Source organism: Pyrus communis, chromosome 10 (genome assembly GCF_041283825.1).
Source record: "Pyrus communis isolate YQ-2024b chromosome 10, ASM4128382v1, whole genome shotgun sequence".
NCBI lineage: Eukaryota > Viridiplantae > Streptophyta > Magnoliopsida > Rosales > Rosaceae > Pyrus > Pyrus communis.
The window spans coordinates 11,038,282-11,058,137 of NC_142574.1; the positions used below are offsets into that span (position 1 = coordinate 11,038,282).

At 38.3% G+C, this 19,856-nt stretch overlaps 1 non-coding gene across 1 annotated transcript; it reads right to left on the reverse strand.

Annotated features, from left to right (window-relative positions):
- Positions 1 to 1,133: 1,133 nt before the first annotated feature.
- LOC148693526 (small nucleolar RNA R71) lies at positions 1,134 to 1,244 on the reverse strand. The gene has a single exon (XR_015952803.1). It is a non-coding gene; the product is annotated as a small nucleolar RNA R71 (small nucleolar RNA).
- Between the last annotated feature and the right edge of the window lie 18,612 nt (positions 1,245 to 19,856).

The window sequence follows — 19,856 nt, forward strand, 5'->3', positions numbered from 1 at the left end:
TATTAAGAATGCGCGCTTAATTTTCATGCATGAATATGACGCTAGAATATAAGTGAGTTTCACCTAATCGTTATGAACTTATATTCACAAGTAGTGGAGGTTGCTTATAAACAATCGCGTTAAACGAATTCTTGGCATAAGTTTCATGCAATCATAGTAACGAATGCCTCGTCAACACTTATAGTTTTCATGATGCTTAATGATTCTTGCTTGTATCTCTATTATGCAATTCATGTAGGGAACTTGTGAGGAATGCTTTGGGTTGTCGTATGCAATCATCCAATTCATTAACTTAAGGAAAACTTGACGGTTAATTTAAGCGGACCTAATTAACCCGGGGTGTTGAGAATTCATGGTTTATTGAAATGCAATTGGAAATCATTTTATTATGCAAGTGTAACATGTATGGAGATGAACCCCTTAGCTAGCCATACCATCCATTCATTTCCGGCAATTTCATATTTACAATTTGTTTTCTTTACAATCTATCCATTTTAGTTTAAATTCGTCCAAAATCAATCCCCCCATATTTCGTTTAAGTCTTAGTCTTAATCTTTCTTATTTTTAGTTTTGAATTCTTCGAGTTTAGTATAGCATTTTAGTTTGTGTTTTTAAAAGCATTTTGAGTCTTTTGATTTGTTTTAGTGTTTTAAAGTTTAGTTTTACATTCTTTGAGTCTAGTTTAGTGTTTTATATTATGTTTTTACGTTTTTAAGTAAAATCCAAGTGATTAACAATCCCTCCTAATCCCCGGTCCAGAACGATCCCTACTTACATACTTACTACAATTGATAAAAAGAGGGTTTAATTTGTGTGCGTATAAATCTCGCATCAATCTTGCTGCCCACAGAAGCTAGAAACTATGATCTCAAATCTTCACATTTCCATATGTTTCCCTCATTTTATGGCTTACCTAATGAAGACCCTTTAGCTCATATTAAAGAATTTTACAATGTTGTGAGTGGTTTACCTTTGCAGGGAGTGAGTGAAGCGAATTTGAGGATGAGAGTGTTTCCTTACACCTTGAAAGATAAGGCCAAGAGTTGGTTGATGACTCTAACACCAGGTTCCCTCACTACATGGGATGCCGTGGCTAAGAAGTTCTTGGAGAAGTTCTTTTCCACTCAAAAGACAGCCACATTAAGGGGATAAATCTTCAACTTCAAACAAGATGATGGAGAACCTTTCAACGAGTGTTGGGAGCGTTTTAAAGGCCTCTTGATACAATGTCCACACCATGGGTTGCCTTTTCACTTACAAATGCAAATTTTCTATGATAACTAACCCAAACTTGTCAATCAACTGTTGATAATGCAGCAGGTGGAGCATTGAAGAAAAAGAATGCTCAAGAGTCATATAACATTTATGAGATGTTGGGGTCTAATGCTCAACACAAAGATTTAAGGGGCAAGAAAGTTGGAGTCTATGAAACAAGTTCTAATCATGAGCTTTTGTTGCAGGTAGCTAACCTAGAAAGGAAGCTTGAATCCGTGCTCAACATGGTGCCAAAAGCAAATGAAGTGTGTGCCATTTGCAACATACCAAGCCATCCTACTCACCAATGTCCATCTAGGGAAGCTTACCCCGAGTATGTTCAAGAACAAGTGAACCTCATGAATTCTTACAACCAAAGGCCAAGGAATGATGTGTATTCAAATACATATAACTCAAGTTGGAGAGATCATCCCAACCTTTCATGGAAGAACAACAATCAATTCCAAAATTTCCAACCAAAACCTGCCACTAGCCTTAAGGACACGGTTAAATTGTTAGCCCAAAACACCTTGCAATTCCAACATTCCACCAATAGCACACTCCAACAACATTCAGCCGCCCTAACCAAAATGGAGACACAATTGGGGCAGATTGCAGATGCCTTGAACCAAAGAGAGGTTGGGAAGTTTCCAAGCCAACCCGTGATACTCCAAAGGAACCAAGAGCAAGCCAAAGCAATCACTACACTTAGAAGTGGTAAGGTTATTGATAATAGAGTTGGCAATGAAGTTACTAATGAATATGATCATGTGAATGCAGGTGTCACTCAAGGAGACAATGAGAAATCAATTGAGGAACCAAGCCATGCCACTTCCTCACTAGAAGCACCAAATCTTCACAAGGCCGAGAAACCATACACTCCACCAATACCATTCCCTGGAAGACTTGCCAAGAGCAAGCAGGATAAGTCATTCAAAGAAATTTTTGATATACTAAGCAAAGTGAATGTTAACTTACCTTTGCTTGATGTCATTAGGAACATGTCGGCATATGGGAAGTTCTTCAAGGAGTTAAACAGCTACAAAAGGAAGTATGGACCACATGAGAAGGTAGTGGTGTCTGAGAATGTGAGTGCAGTTTTGCAAAGAAAACTTCCACCAAAGCTCAAGGATCCAGGCAGTTTCTATATCAACATCACCATAGGGGATAAGAAAGTAGAGAAGGCAATGCTTGATTTGGGTGCTAGCTGATAGGAGCATATTTATGCACCTTAGTTTGCTTGTTTTCTTGCATTTATGTTGCTAGTACTTAGTAATTTTAGTAGTTTAAGCCATTTTCGTGTGTTTTTAGGTTCATATGGCTAAGGAAGCAAAAAGATGCATTTTGGAGCATTTTGGAGCAAAATTGGACTTGGAATGGATAGCTTATGTTTGGAGCAAAAGGAATGGACGAAATTGAAGGATTCCTAATCCATTGCAGCCACATGCACCCATAATCATTCACACCTTGCAGCCACATGCACATTCAATCATTCACACCAAAACCTTGCACATGCAATCCCTTTAATTAATTCAACCTACCTGTCATTGCACATGCATTCATTCTTTAACCCACATGCATTTCCACCCACATGCACTCCCATTCTTTAATCCATTCAGCCACAAGACATTATCATTGCACCACATTCAGCCATTCCACATGCTATTTCAGCCACATGCACTCATAATCATTCAACCAACTTTGCACATGCATTCATCATCATAACCTAGCTGTCATGTTCCCCCCATTTCACCTATAAATAAGCATCCATTGCATTCCATTAACATACACTTCTTCCATTTCAGAAATTCATCCATACACACCAACAACATCCCCTTAGAATCCAAAGTGCCGTGCACATTCACCACCAGAAATCATCCCATTGCCGTGGCCTCCCCCTTCCATTTTCACCACTCCCCAAACCATTCACACCATCAAACTATCCTTAGACCTTGTGCTACAACGAAGAGGAAGATAAGAGGGCCTAAACGTTCATACAATTCAAGTTTGAGTTGTTGGAATGTTTAGGTGTTTCTTTGATTTCAATGTTTAATTTCAATACTCTTTGTTTTGTACGAATGAGGAATGGAAGAGAAGAGGGCCTAAACGTTCATACAATTCAAGTTTGAGTTGTTGGAATGTTTAGGTGTTTCTTTGATTCTCTTTGTTTTGTACGTATGAGGAACTAAACCCCCCCCTTTGGCTAGGGGGGGATTCGAAATATATGTTTATGCTTGCATTTTGATTTGATTACTTCTAATTGCGTTTCATAAGTTGTGGATTCAATTTGTTTAACCGTTTGATTGATAACTTATTTATGTATGTTTATTGAGAGTGCACACTTAATTTTCATGCATGAATATGACGCTAGAATATAAGTGAGTTTCACCTAATAGTTACGAACTTATATTCATAAGTAGTGGAGGTTGCTTATAAACAATCGCGTTAAACGAATTCTTGGCATAAGTTTCATGCGTATTCCATAGTAACGAGTGCCTCGTCGATGTTTATGATTTCCGTTGAACTTAATGATCTTTGTTGAATGTCTCTATCATGCGTATTCCATAGTTAGGGACTTTGATTAGGAATAATTTGGTTGTAATGCGTATTCCATTCAATCCAATGAATCTAGGGAAATCTAAAAGTTAATTTAAGCGGACCTAATTAACTTGGAGCATTGAGAATTCATGGTTTATTGAAATGCAATTGGAAATCGTTTTATTATGCAAGTGTAACATGTGTGGAGATGAACCCCTTAGCTAGCATTCATCCATACTTTCATCATATTCATATTTACATTCTGCTTTAATTACAATTTGTTCATTTAGTTTAATTTCGTCAAAACTCAATCCCCCTTTACTTTATTGTCCAATTTAGTTAGAAAGTGTCTTAGTTTATGTTTCTAAGTGTTTTGATTCAATTTATTACATAATTTCGTCCAAATTCACCAAAGTGCTCAAAACTGCCCAGAAAGTGTTTTTAAGGCAGTTTTGAGTGTTTTGGGTGATGTTTGAGTCTTTTGGTTTGTTTTAGTGTTTTAAAGTTTAGTTTTGCATTCTTTGAGTCTAGTATAGAGTTTTATATTGTGTTTTTACGTTTTTAAGTCAAATCCAAGTGATTAACAATCCCTCCTAATCCCCGGTCCAGAACGATCCCTACTTACATACTTACTACAATTTGACGAAAAGAGGGTTTAATTTGTGTGCGTATAAATCCCGCATCAAATTTTGGCGCCGTTGCCGGGGATTAGCAAATTTGCTAATCTCTTGGATTGTTTGTTTCTGTTATGTATTTTAGTTTTAGTTTTTGATTTTTGTTTTGTTTGTTGAATTCAAATACTAGAGAAGAACAACATGGCACTTGATAATGCTTCTCTTTTGTCACAGCTCATGGAAAGGTCTCAAATGCAAAGTGTTGATATATTTGATCTTCAATCAAGGAATAACGTGTTTTCCAATACTTACAGTTCAGATTGGAGTGATCATTCAAACTCTATGTGGTGGGAACCTCAACATGTTCAAGAAGAAGGATATTGGCAGCCATATGAGGAGTTCTATTCAAGACCTATACACCCACCACAACCTCATATTCAATATGCCCAACCAAATTTAAGTTCGTCAATAGATTATAATCAAAAGCATAACGAATTAATTTGTTTGGTGCAGGGCTCACAAAATCAAGACAATGAGGCTCGACAAGAAGACAAAAGGTTGGACCACTTGGAAAAGCAAATTGGGCAGATAGCGGAGTTCGTAGGACAATTTTGCGACCAAGGCAAACTCCCTAGTTCAACCATTGTAAATCCGAAGGGAGGATTTGAAGCACCTTTGTCAGAAGCACTTATTGCTCCTACGCCATCTAATTCAAGTAAGGTTGTTCCAATTAGTTCTAACCCCATTCCAACAAATATCCCTATTCCTTGCAGGTTCATGAATTCCAAGGAAGAAGAAAGTGAAAAAGACATCTTGGAAGCCCTTCCAAAGGTGCAAAGTAGGGAATGTCATGAATTCATCAAAGAGGACGTTCTTGAAACCACAAAATCCAAAGAAGTTAAATTTGATGACATTGGACAAGTCATAACCATCACTTGCAATCTGGCCAAGTCCAATATCCCTGAAACTTTCAAAGGAGTGGTGTTTGTCATTGAGTTCTTATCGGACAAAACAAGTAAGTTTTTTTTTTCCAAATTCCATTACATTTTATACTAACTTGCTGTTTTTTATGAATCAGGCACCTACACTAGAATTCAAACCAATGCCGGTTCACTTCAAGTATCACCTTCCATTCAAGGACCAATTCCATGCCGTTTGATTTTATTTATGTTAAAAAAAAAAAAAAAAAAAAAAAAAAAAAAAAAAAAGATACTAAACATGGAGAAAGATGGAGCCTTCACAGAGGATGTTTACGTGAAGCCCCACTACGAGGCGTCGAAGCAGAAGGCATAGAAGCGGAAGGCATCGGAGCGGGAGGCATCGGAGCTAGAGCATTCCACGCCTCAATACTTGGCCAAACGCTAGATGACCCAGGAAAAAGGTGCCTCTGGAGATAAGACGCAAGCCTTTGACGGTCACTGTGAATTCGACCCTCAGATTCTTGCAGCTCATCAAGCTTCCTCTTCATGCCCGACGAATAGTTATTTGCAAGCACATGTAAACTTCTATTCTCGTACTAAAGCTGCTGGATCTCTTGCTTAAGACCTTCCACCTCTGCCATCAATGATTCCACCTGACGGGACCGAGCAAGCAGGCGTTGGCCCATGTTGGACACAGAGCTCGCACACTGAACACTAAGAGCGAGGGACTCTTGAACGGCCAACTCATCGGACCGTCCTGACAGCAGCCTACTATCTTTTGGAGTGAGGAGGTTCCTAGCTACTATTGTAGCTGTTGTGGCGTCCTGCATCACGGAGTCTTCACCTGTAAGAAGACCGTTAGAAGATAAAAAAGAAGGGCGCCATACATTACCTTGACGGGGCGCAACCGGATCGCTGCTGAGACTCAAATCTAAGCTAAGGTTCGATGAGTTTTCCATTTTCGAAAGTGTTCAAAGGGAAAGGGTGGATGGAGTTAAAATTTCAAAGGGCCGGAGACGATGTTCAAGAATGGGAAATCTTCAGAGTGTGTATGTTGGCGGTGATCGATAGCTCTATAAAAAGCCAAGGCGACGCGTCCACCGATTCAAAGAGCCGGAATTTCCGGCGTAAGTTAGGCGACGCTTTCTCGGCTTTTCAGAAAACGCGTTCAACTTTGTCAAAAGATTTCTGACAAAGCTGAAAACACGTGGAGGCCATCATCGCAACTACACGTCTTTAGCCGACAAGCACAAAGTTCGGCGACGCTTTCTCTGCTTTTCAGAAAACGCGTGCAGCTTTGTCAAAAGGAGCCGCATCCGCACTACTACGTGTCGTTCAGAAAGCAAAGGGGCGTCGTTCAGAAATCGAAGGGGCGCCTGCTCAGAAATCGAAGAGGCGTCGTTCTGATATCGAAGAGACATTTGTCGACAAGGGTAAAAGAACAGTACCACCACTTGATATTATCTCTATATATGTCGACCTTCGTCTTTTATGGCAAGGAAAACCTGAAGAAAATGCCCAACTCTCCCTCACCTCTGAGGGCGCACTGATAGGAGCATATTCATGCGACTTAAATGGCTTGTTCTCGTGCATTTACGTTATGTTTCTTTAGTTATTTTAGTACTTTAAGCTATTTTCGTGTGTTTGTAGGTCCAAAGGGCTAAAGGAGCAAAAAGATGCATTTTGGAGATTTTTGGAGCACTTTTGGGCTAAGGATGGATAGCTTATGCTTGGAGCCAAAGTGTTGGACGAAATTGAAGACCTAATTGGAGCCAAAGTGTTGGAACCTTGTTCCCTTTAGTTTTAGGACATTTAAACCTTTCCAATTCCCTTATGCCGTGCATCTCCACCTTTCTCCCAAAACCATACACATGCATTCATTATTCATTCCCTCACATGCTTCCATTACTTATCATCACCACTTATCACTTATCATAACCACTTATCATCATCACTTATCACTTATCACATATCATTCACCACTTATCTTATCAATCACTTATCATATCATACACTTAATTAATTAACCCACATGCATCCATCACCCAACACTTCCCTTGTGCCGTGCATACCCTCATTCTTTCATCATTTCAGCCACTTCATCATTCCATCAGATTTCACAACCTAAGTCACATGTACATTCATCCACCTTTCTCCCAAAAAGCTTTGCACATGCATTCACTCACCACAAACAAGTCACATGCATTCATCAACATATCTAGCTGTCATTCACATGCATTTCATTCATCATTTCCACCCCCACATGTCCCTTTAATCATTCAAACATACACTCCCATTAATTAAACCATTCAGCCCATAATCATTCAACAACAACCCATGCCGTGCTTCCTCCTTACTCATTCAATCAAGCACTCCACATGCACATTCACCTTGCATTTGCAGAAAATCCACTTTATAACACATGCATCTTGGCAGATTTCACATGCACTCATGCACATTCACCTTAATCATTCACATAGCTTTAATCCACATGCATTTCCACCTAGATTTCCACCTCACAACCACCAGAAATCAACCCAAACCGTGCATTCCCTTTCATTTCTGTCAAAGCACATGCATTTCCACCCTTTAATCACATGCACAAACAGCCACATGCATCTCCCATCACCATTTCAGATTTCCACCAAGTTCCTAGCTATCATGTTCCCCCCATTTCACCTATAAATACTCATTCATTCATTCTCATTCATAGACAATTCATTTCACAACAGAAATTGGTCCCTTGGGGCCGTGCCCTTCACAAAGTCCATCCATTCCATTCAAACACTCATCCATTGCAGAAATGTAGACATCAAACCACCCTTGTGTCGTGCCCTCCCTTACAATCCAAACACCATCCTTCCATTTCCACCACTCCTCTTCCATCCCTCCACCACTCCCCAAACTATTCACACCATCAAACTATCCTTAGACCTTGTGCTACAACGAAGAGGAAGAGAAGAGTGCCTAAACGTTCATACAATTCAATTTTGAGTTGTTGGAATGTTTAGGTGTTTCTTTGATTTCTATGTTTAATTTCAATACTCTTTGTTTTGTACTAATGAGGAAAGGAAGATAAGAGTGCCTAAACGTTCATACAATTCAAGTTTGAGTTGTTGGAATGTTTAGGTGTTTCTTTGATTTCTCTTTGTTTTGTACCATGAGGAACTAAAATCCCCTTTAGTTAGGGGGTGATTCGAATATATGTTTATGCTTGCATTTTGATTTGAATACTTCTAATTGCGTTTCATAAGTTGTGGATTCAATTCGTTTAACTGTTTGATTGATAACTTATTTATGTATGTTCATTGAGAGTGCACACTAAATTTTCATGCATGAATATGACGCTAGAATATAAGTGAGTTTCACCTAATCGTTATGAACTTATATTCACAAGTAGTGGAGGTTGCTTATAAACAATCGCGTTAAATGAATTCTTGGCATAAGTTTCATGCAATCCATAGTAACGAATGCCTCGTCAACACTTATAATTTTCATAGAGCGTAATGATTCTTGCTTGTACCTCTTCTATGCATTCATGTTGAGGACTTGTGGGGAATGTTTTGAATTGTCGCATGCATCATCCAATTCAATAACGTTAGGAAGATTTGAAGGTTAATTAGTGCATCACGGTTAACTTGGGCTGTTGAGTATCATAGTTTATTGAAATGCAATTGGAAATCATTTTATTATGTAAGTATAACATGTATGGAGATGAACCCCTTAGCCATTCTATCATCCATTCATTCCATTCCATCAAATTCGTTTTACAATCTGTTTAGTTTATTAACTTGTTTTGTTATTTCAATTTTCGTATAAATCTAAATCCCCCTTTACTTTAATGTCCAATTTAGTTAGAAATCAATTTAGTTTGTGCTTTTAAGTGTTTTGATTCATTTTATTTCCTAATTTCGTCCAGATTCACCAAAGTGCTCAAAACTGCCTAGAAAGTGATTTTAAGGCAGTTTTGAGTGTTTTGGGTGATGTTTAAGTCTTTTGGTTTGTTTTAATGTTTTAAGTGTTTAGTTTTACATTCTTTGAGTTAGTTTAGTGTTTTATATTGTGTTTTTACGTTCTTGAGTCAAGTTATTACTTAATTTCGTCCAAATTTGTGTTTGTGCTCAAATCTGCCCAGAAAGTGGTTTTTAGGCAGATTTGAGTGTGTTTGTGTTGTTTTGAGTCTTTTGGTTTGTCTTAGTGTTTTAAAGTTTAGCTTTGCATTCTTTGAGTCTAGTACAGTGTTTCATATTGTTATTTTACGTTTTTGAGTCAAATCCAAGTGGTTAACAATCCCTCCTAATCCCCGGTCTAGAACGATCCCTACTTATACATATACTACAATTTGACGAAAAGAGGGTTTAATTTGTGTGCGTATAAAATCACGCATCAAATTTTGGCGCCGTTGCCGGGGATTAGAAAATTTGCTAATCCCTTGGATTGTTTTATTTTCGTTTGTTTTTATTTTATTCCAGATTCTTAATCGTGTTTTGTTTCTTGTTTTTAGGTACTAGTTCACGACTCGGAGTTCTCATCCGATTCGTGTACATATCCTGGAGTGATTGGGTTCTTCGTCCGGCTGCAAGACGTAAAAGAAAGCGCTACTTGGGAGGCAACCCAATGCACTGAAAAAAAAAAAAAAATTTATTTATTAAAGAAAATACTAAACATGGAGAAAGGTGGAGCTTCACAAAGGTTGTTTACGTGAAGCCCCACTACGAGGCGCAGAAGCGGGAGGCATCGGAGCGGAAGCCATAGAAGCGGAAGGCATAGAAGCGGGAGGCATCGGAGCGGAAGCCATCGGAGCGGGAGGCATCAGAGTTAGAGCATTCCAGGCCTCATTACTTGGCCAAGCGCTGGATGAGCCAGGAAAAAGGTGCCTCTGGAGGAAAGACGAAAACCTTTGACGGTCACTGTGAATCCGACCTTCAGACTCTTGCAGCTCATCAAGCTTCCTCTTCATGCCCGTCGAATAGTTATTTGCAAGCACATGCAAACTTCTATTCTCGTACTTAAGCTGCTGGATCTCCTGCTTGAGACTTTCCACCTCTGCCATCAATGATTCCACCTGACGGGAGCGGGCAAGCAGGCGTTGGCCCATGTTGGACACAGAACTCGCACACTGAACACTAAGTGCGAGGGACTCTTGAACGGCCAACTCATCGGACCGTCCTGACAGCAGCCTACTATCTTTTGGAGTGAGGAGGTTTCTAGCTACTATTGTAGCTATTGTGGCGTCCAGCATCACGGACTCTTCACCTGTAAGAAGACCATTAGAAGATAAGAAAGAAGGGCGCCACACGTTACCTTGACGCGGCGCGCCCGTATCACTGCTAAGGCTCAATTCCAAGCTAAGGTTCGATGAGTTTGCCATTTTTCAAAAGTGTTCAAAGAGAAGGGATGGAGTTAAATTTCAAAGGGCCGGAGTCGATTTTCAAGAATGGGAAATCTTCAGAGTGTGTTTGTTGTGGTGATCGATAGCTCAATAAAAAAGCCAAGGCGACGCGTCCACCAATTCAAAAAGCCGGAATTTCCGGCGTAATTTAGGCAACGCTTTCTCGGCTTTTCAGAAGACGCGTTCAACTTTGTCAAAAGAATTCTTCTTTTCAGACAACACGTGGAGGCCATCACCGCAACTACACATCTTTAGCCGACAAGCGCAAAGTTCGGCGATGCTTTCTCTGCTTTTCAGAAAACGCGTGCAGCTTTGTCAAAAGGAGCCGCATACGCACTACTACGTGTCGTTCAGAAAGCAAAGGGGCGTCGTTCAGAAATCGAAAGGGCGCCTGCTCAGAAATCGAAGAGGCGTCATTCAGATATCGAAGAGACATTTGTCGACAAGGGTAAAAACACAGTACCACCACTTGATATTATCTCTATATATGTCGACCTTCGTCTTTTATGGCAAGGCAAACCTGAAGAAAATGCCCAACTCTCTCTCACCTCTGGGGGCGCACTCCCAGCAAAGCCTCTTGAAATACTCAATTTTTTCTCCCCCAAAGAAGATACCAGAAACCTGGAGTACAAATAAGGCAGAAGGAAACGGTCGGTCGAAGTATGTGGAGACAACCACAACAAATACATGTGCTGCTTCATTCGCCGTTTCTTCAAAAGCAAAGGTATCTCATATCATCAAGGTCTAAAGCAAAAGTATCTCATATCATGCTCTTTCCCTGTCCTTTCCTTTGTCCTTGTTATTACTCGCATGGAAAAGTAAAATGAAAGCAATCAAAGTCACTTGGAGTCAGTCTTCTGTTCTGGAACCGACTGCTTGGAATCCATTCCTGATTGCTTACCTAGCGTTGCTCTCGAGTAGTCATCTTCAACGGTTGACACACTTCCAGAGAAGGGACCACTTCTGCAAGGGGAGCAAGCAAGGCAAGGAAAATGATACATTGAAGCATGTGGAGACAAACTTAGGCTGAGTTATCCTCCAACCCTTTTCAATACGAATTGGAAAGATTGAACAAAGAAACAGACCAAAGGAGTAAGCTCAGACCTTCGGGGGAGACCAAAAGAATCCTGCTGCCCAGATCAAGAGTAGCACAAAGGAAAATCAATGATGGGCGGAAACCAGTTCAAGAGTAAGCCTGTGGAGTCACTATGATCAAAGCCTCAATGCAATTACCAAGGAGAAGAGGGAATTTACACTCCATAACCAGATTTGCGTCCCTAAAACTCTTCTCTTTGTTAATTACATTCTGCCATGTTTAGTATGTTTAGTTGCTTTTTGTGTGTTTACTTATGTTTTGTGTGAATCTATGCTTAAAACATTGAGGACAATGTTTGATTTAAGTGTGGGGGGGGGTAACTAAGTATATTTGATGCAAATTCATGGGATTTTATCACCCATAACTTCAAATGTTGTTCCTTGCTGTTTTAAGATGTTTTTAAGTTGTTTTAGAGTGTTTTAGTTTGTTTTGTTTTTATAACTCCGAAAATCACATAAAAATTTGAAAAACGTGTTTTAAAAAGCCTAAAAAGAGTGTTTTGAGTCGTTTTTGTGTGTTTGTGTCTTAGTATACCTTCCAACACAATGATAAGGATTTGGTTTGTAATTGCATGATGGTTAAAAAGAGTTATTAACATAGAGAAAAGTTTGATTTACTCTTGGTATTTTTTTGCTTGGTTATGGTTATAATGTATGACTTCACATGCAATCATAAAAGAAAAATTCGTTTTAGTAACATGCTTGAAGGAAGGAACTCAAACAAACGCTACAACCCTGTGAGACTCGAGCCATTACCTTCGTTGGAGAGTTATTTTCTGTGATTCTTTGTTTTCTAAAGTTGTTGCATGATCTCATTATTCCTTACTTGGTTGCTACTTAGAATGCAATTGTATCATGATAGAACTAAATGCTAGAACTTATATCTGTTTCATTCAAAGCATGACATTGAATTGCATAACATATATCAAGATGAAGTTGTGTAGTTGCCACCCTAACCAAATAGCCTTACTTCCCATATTTCGTATTTGTTATTAGTTTTAACCCCGTTGAACCTCGTTTAGCCTATTTTCTTTGCTAACCACATCACCCCTTACCTAGCCTAGATTAGGACCATCCGTACCCTTGTTCTTGAAGCATAGTAAGCATGACGGATAATGAATTCCTTTTGATTAATATGTTGCAGAAAATAAGTGTGGGGGAAGGGATTTTTGTGTGTATGTATGTGCCTAATCTTAAAGGAGGCACGGGAAAAAGAAAGAAAAAAAAAATGTGAGAAAAAGAGTGAAAATAAGTGAGAATGGACTCACAAGTGTGATTGTTGAAGAAATGGCCCAAAAAGTTTGAATATGGCCCTAAGTTTTGTGTGACTTTCCCTTGGGTGTTCAAAGTTGACTTCTGCGTTCTAAAGGGAATTCTAAGTGCCTAATTCAATACTTTGCTCACTATTGCTTAAAGAACGTTTGTTTTCCCTATCCTTTCATTGTTAGCCAACTCCCCAAGCCCCGTTACAACCTTTGACTTCTATCTTGATCGTTATGTGTTCAATAATGTGGAGTTTGGAATTGATATGAGCTTATGGAATCACTGGTTCTCGTTCTAAGTAGTAGCATTCAATTCATGAGATCATATTCATGTCATTGTCGTAAATCCAGAAAATGCTTTCTTTGATATAACATATGTGAGTGTTAGAATTCATATTTACATCAATCTTCTCACATATAACTTAGTGTAGGGAGTGTAGTCAGAAAATCTATGTGAAAAACGAGTGCATATCTTGTAAGGATTTGAGCAAATTCTCTAAGGCATGTTACTACATTCAAAACATGGTTTTAAATGCTTAATTGTGAAATAATATGTGGTGACTATGATTAAGAATGTACTTAAGTGTGAAGATGACTAAAATCTATGGGACTAATGATTTTTAACTTGTCATGTGCATTGGAATTCCTTGAGACGATTGTTGGAAGGTTTAGGTTGTGTTTTGCTCGAGGACTACCAAAAGATAAGTGTGGGGGTATTTGATAGGAGCATATTCATGCGACTTAAATGGCTTGTTCTCATGCATTTACGTTATGTTTCTTTAGGTATTTTAGTACTTTAAGCTATTTTCGTGTGTTTGTAGGTCCAAAGGGCTAAATGAGCAAAAAGATGCATTTTGGAGACTTTTGGAGCACTTTTGGGCTAAGGATGGATAGCTTATGCTTGGAGCCAAAGTGTTGGATGAAATTGAAGACCTAATTGAAGACCAAAGTGTTGGAACCTTGTTCCCTTTAGTTTTAGGACATTTAAACCTTTCCTAATCCCATTCATCAACACATGCATCCACATGCATTCAACCTTTAAACCATTAAATCCACATGCTTTCCTATTCAATTAAATCAACCACATTCACCACCACATTCACTCACCACAAACATTCCACATGCATTCATCAACATATCTAGTTGTCACCCACATGCATTTCCTTCATCATTTCCAACCCACATGTCCCTTTAATCATTCAAACATACACCCATTCACCACCAGAAATCATCCTTGCCATGAGTTCCCATCAGATTTCCATCATATTCACATGCATTCCATCCTTTAAAACATTGCACATGCACTCCCTTTAATTAATTAAGCCACATGCACTCCCATCCATTTCATCATTGCAGCCAACACATGCTTTCACATGCATTTTCAGATTGTCCCCTTGCACATGCAGCCACTTATTCAAAGCACATGCATTTCCACCCTTTAATCACATGCATAAATCAGCCACATGCATCTCCCATCACCATTCCAGATTTCCACCACCCTCCTAGCTGTCATGTTCCCCCCATTTCACCTATAAATAACCCTTCATTGCAGCCACAAAGGGGGGGATCCATTCACCACAGAAATAAGGCCTTTGTGCCAGAAATTCACCCATTCCAAACACTCTTCCATAAACTCATCCATTGCAGAAATGTAGACCATCAAACCACCCCCTTTGTGCCGTGAGTCTCCCCTACAAATCCAAACACCATCCTTCCATTCCTCCACCACTACCTAAACCATTCACACCATCAAACTATCCTTAGACCTTATGCTACAACGAAGAGGAAGAGAAGAGTGCCTAAACGTTCATACAATTCAAGTTTGAGTTGTTGGAATGTTTAGGTGTTTCTTTGATTTCAATGTTTAATTTCAATACTCTTTGTTTTGTACGTATGAGGAATGGAAGAGAAGAGTGCCTAAACGTTCATACAATTCAAGTTTGAGTTGTTGGAATGTTTAGGTGTTTCTTTGATTTCAAAGTTATGAGGAAATTCGAAATATATGTTCATGCTTACATTTTGATTTGATTACTTCTAATTGTGTTTCATAAGTTGTGATTCAATTTGTTTAACCGTTTGATTGATAACTTATTTGTGTATGTTTATTGAGAGTGCACGCTTAATTTTCATGCATGAATATGACGCTAGAATATAAGTGAGTTTCACCTAATAGTTACGAACTTATATTCACAAGTAGTGGAGGTTGCTTATAAACAATCGCGTTAAACGAATTCTTGGCATAAGTTTCATGGAATCATAGTAACGAATGCCTCGTCAACACTTATAATTTTCATAGAGCGTAATGATTCTTGCTTGTACCTCTTCTATGCATTCATGTTGAGGACTTGTGGGGAATGTTTTGAATTGTTGTATGCGCTAACCCATCCAATTCAATAACGTTAGGAAGATTTGAAGGTTAATTAGTGCATCACGGTTAACTTGGGGTGTTGAGAATTAATGGTTTATTGAAATGCAATTGGAAATCATTTTATTATGCAAGTGTAACATGTGTGGAGAAGAACCTTCTAGCTAGCATTCATCCATTCATTTTCATCGCATTCATATTTACATCATGTCTAGTTTATTAAACTTGTTTCGTTATTTCAATTTTCGTCAAATTAAAATCCCCCTTTACTTTATTGTCTAATTTAGTTAGAAAGTGTCTTAGTTTGTGTTTATAAGAGTTTTGAGTCATTTTGTTACACAAATTCGTCCAAATTTGTGTTTGTGCTCAAATCTGCCCAGAAAGTGGTTTTTAGGCAGATTTGAGTGTGTTTGTGTTGTTTTAAGTCTTTTGGTTTGTTTTAGTGTTTTAAAGTTTAGTTTTGCATTCTTTGAGTCTAGTATAGTGTTTTATATTGTTATTTTACGTTTGAATCAAGCCATAATCTTAAATTCGTCCAACATTGGGTTTAAGGTTAGAAACTGCCTAGTTAGTGTTTTTAGGCAGTTTTGAGTCTTTTGAACTTGTTTTGAGTCCTTTGAGTCTTTGTGAACGTTTTTAACTTTGTTTTTACGTTTTTGAGTCAAATCCAAGAGATTTGCAATCCCTCCTAATCCCCGGTCCAGAACGATCCCTACTTGCACCTATACTACAATTTGACGAAAAGAGGGTTTAATTTGTGTGCGTATAAATCTTGCATCAAGTTTACAACACCATGAACAAGCTACCATGTCTTGCCTAGACATTAAATAAAGCGCTTGCTAGGAGGCAACCTAGTGTGGTTTGTGTTCTTTCCTTATTTTGTGTTTATGTTATTTCCATTCCATATTCTTTGCCTTTTTACTTTGCATACAATTTTAAGCATCGAGGACAATGCTTAGGTTAGGTTTGGGGGTGTGGGATGGAAAGTTTGTGTTTATATTTGTTTTATGTGTTAGTTTGGTTAAGAGTGTTTTGCTTTCATTTTGTTCAATTTGTGTGGGTTTGTTTTAGCTAAGTGTGTTTTGCTTACTAATATGAATGTATATGAGGGTTATGTTTGAAAACAAACGATTGGGTTGCTATGAAAAAGAGTTGCATCTTATTGTCATTTATAAAGTTATAACTCTTGAAATTATGATCATGGAGGTACCATACTCAAATTCTGGAAGAAGAATAGTGGAGACTACCCTAGTGAGTTATTTTGAGCCTAATTGCTTCTTTGAGAGGGTTTAAAGTGTTTCTCCTCCTATTTTTTTTCTTTCATTTTCACTTTAAATGATCTCATTACTTCTATTTCGTTTGGATGCTAAGAATCATTCTCCTTTGCAGATACCATGTATTTAGTATCATTCATGAATGAACTCAATGAGATGATGTTAGGCTATGCATGTTTAACTACTAAAAGGCTTAAATCCTACCCATTTGTGTGTTCCATCCACCCTCGTTGCAGCCAAACACTGTAGCCTAACTCTTTCATCACCCACACCATAATCTACCCATTCTAGCCCATTACAAGCCATACCTTATAGTTTGGGGTATACCAATGTGATGAAGACTAAGGGTAAATTGAGCTTAGAACAAGATTGTGGCGTGTACCAAGGACACCTATGTTGAAGAAGTTTCTAAAAATAAAAATAAAAAAGAGTCAAAGTGGATACAAGTTCCAAATCCCCTCATTTTAATGCATAGGTCCTGGACGCCAAAAACAAAGAAAAAGAAGACAAATGCAAGTGAAGAGCATGATCCTCAAGAACACTTTGGTATGCCCCAAGCTCTAGTATTTCATATCACTTCTTTCGTAACCTATAACCTAAGCCTTACATTACAATCTTGAGAAAGACCTAGCTGATCATTGAGGATGTATTCATGTGTGATGGTAAGTGTGTGTGTTATCTATATTCTTAGCATTTGATTCATTTCATGAGATCTACTCAGAAATTGTGCTTTCATTTCAGATTTCATATGTGAGAATTTTGATTCCCTTTGCATAATTTCACTCATATATGGTTGTGGAGAGATTAAAACCTTAGGATCTGAGTGAAAATTTGAGTGAAATCTGTGAGGAGTAGAGTTGAGGCGAATTCTATCTTAAGCATTTGGGTATGGTGACCTTGAAGTTGTAAGACATGGAGAAATATCTTTATACGTTACAATTGATACGATTCTTTGAAGTGACAATCTTTTGAGTTGAATGAATGACAAAATCTTCATTGGTTCTTATTAGTTTGTTTAAAGCATGTTTTAGCCAATTTGTTTGCAGTTTTTGTAGATGTTTGTGGGTTCATCACTGTAAACCCTCAGGAGACACAACTCCTCCAACTAGGGACACCTAGGGGTTCAAAGGCTTGTTGCACATGCTCAGTGCAATCGTTTGGCCAGCGAAAGTGGTTTAGTTAGATGTTTGTGTTGGTGTGTTTTAATTTTAAGTTTGCTCGAGGACTAGCAAAAACCAGGTTTGGGGGTATTTGATAAGTCACTTTTTGCATGCATTTATATATTCCTTATTTGGCGTCTTTGTGATGTTTTTGGATTGAACTAGTTGCATTTTACATTATTTGGTGTTAGTGTGCAGTCAAGTGTGTATTTGGATCAAAGGGAAGGCAAATGAAGTAAAAACCATTCCTTTTGATAGCTGAGCATTATTCCAAACGTGGAGAGGGTTCTTGGGAATTAATTTGAAGTCCAAATATGAGGAATCTAAGACTAATATGGCGGAGGGAATTCAAGAGAAGATGTGATTAGGAAAGTGGTGCATTGGAGTCACATTGGGTGGTTCTAAACAAGGCAAAAACATGCGGACACCTTGTTATTCCACATAACTTGTGCCGTGTAATCCCTTGCCTTGTCCAACTCCATTTTGCACCAAAAACACCCATTCCCATTAACTAAAACATTCAGCCATATTTCCACCAAGAAACACAATCATGTCATGAAAATCCCATGTGGTTCCAAGTCAGATTATGCACTTCTAAAACATCAAAACATGCATTCACATGCATGTTCACATGCATGTTCCAAGTCAGATTATTACACACACCATTCTTGCTCCACTTTCGTCCATCATCCTCACTCATTCTCCCTCTCCATACCATTGCATTCGACATTCTCTCCTTTTCACAAAAACTGTCCTTGGCATTCATTCCATTTTTATTCACCCATAGCGACTCCATTTCACTCCATTCTCTGTCCATTTTCTGTCCCAAGGGCAGAAACCATTCAACCAAGCCATTCTACCTTCATCCGCACCACATTTGGAGAAGCAACACCAAGGAACTCTTCAAGGACTTCAACATCAGTTTTGCTTCAAGGGTTTCTCCTTCTTAATCTTATGTTCACTCATGTTATTTATTTTTATGTTAAACCTTTGTAAACGTGAAGTGTAACTAATCTTCCTCTAGGGATTCGATGTAACCTTGCAAAGTTTGCCATGTAATTAAGTTAGAATGCTCAGTTTGTCCACCTATTTCTTGTTTCATTTTCTGTTTTAATGGTGACTTAGTGTGTTGATTTTAATGTTTGATCATCAGTTGAATTAATCACAAAGTTGTGTAACCAAGATTAGAACACACATCATGCATAATCTTGGTAGATATATGAATGAATGAAGGGAGTGTTTAGCACACATCCTGCCGAGTTATTCCCTTTGGTTTTATCAAAGTTTCTTGTACATTACATAATCTTGATTATGAACCAAAGTTGCACATCACAATTAGGTTCATGATTAGAGACATTTGATCAAATCCACACATCATATGGTTGATCATATCCAAGTGAAACAAACTCAAGAAATAGGTAGATGAATGAGTACAAACTAACTTGACAAACATGGACTTAGTTGAGCAATGGTGAAACCGAATCCCTAGCTTCATTTCCATTGATACTATCCCATTACATTAGTTGTTGATTCATTTATTTGTGTTTACTTCATTTTCTCATGCTTTCAAATTACAACAACAAATCTGTCTATTTAGACTAGTTTGATTCATTTCCAAATCTGCCTAGTTTGTTTAGTTTGATTCATTTCTTAGAGTTCTTGCAAAACAAGTAGTTACATAGGTCCAATTAGTCCCTGCGGATTCGACACCCTTGCTTGTGCCATTATACTAAATATATTCTAGCATTAGGAAGGAATTATACATCAACATATGGGTGGTCCTACTCTAGGCTAGGTGAGGATAATTGTGGGTTAACAAAGAAAGTAGGCTACACAAGGCTCAACGGGGTTAAATCCTACAAACAAATGAAATAGGGAAATATGGCAATTTGGCTATGGTGGTTACTACTAACTTCATCTTGAATATGTGTTATGTAATTCAATAACATGTTTTGAATGAAATTGGCATGAGTTCTAGTATT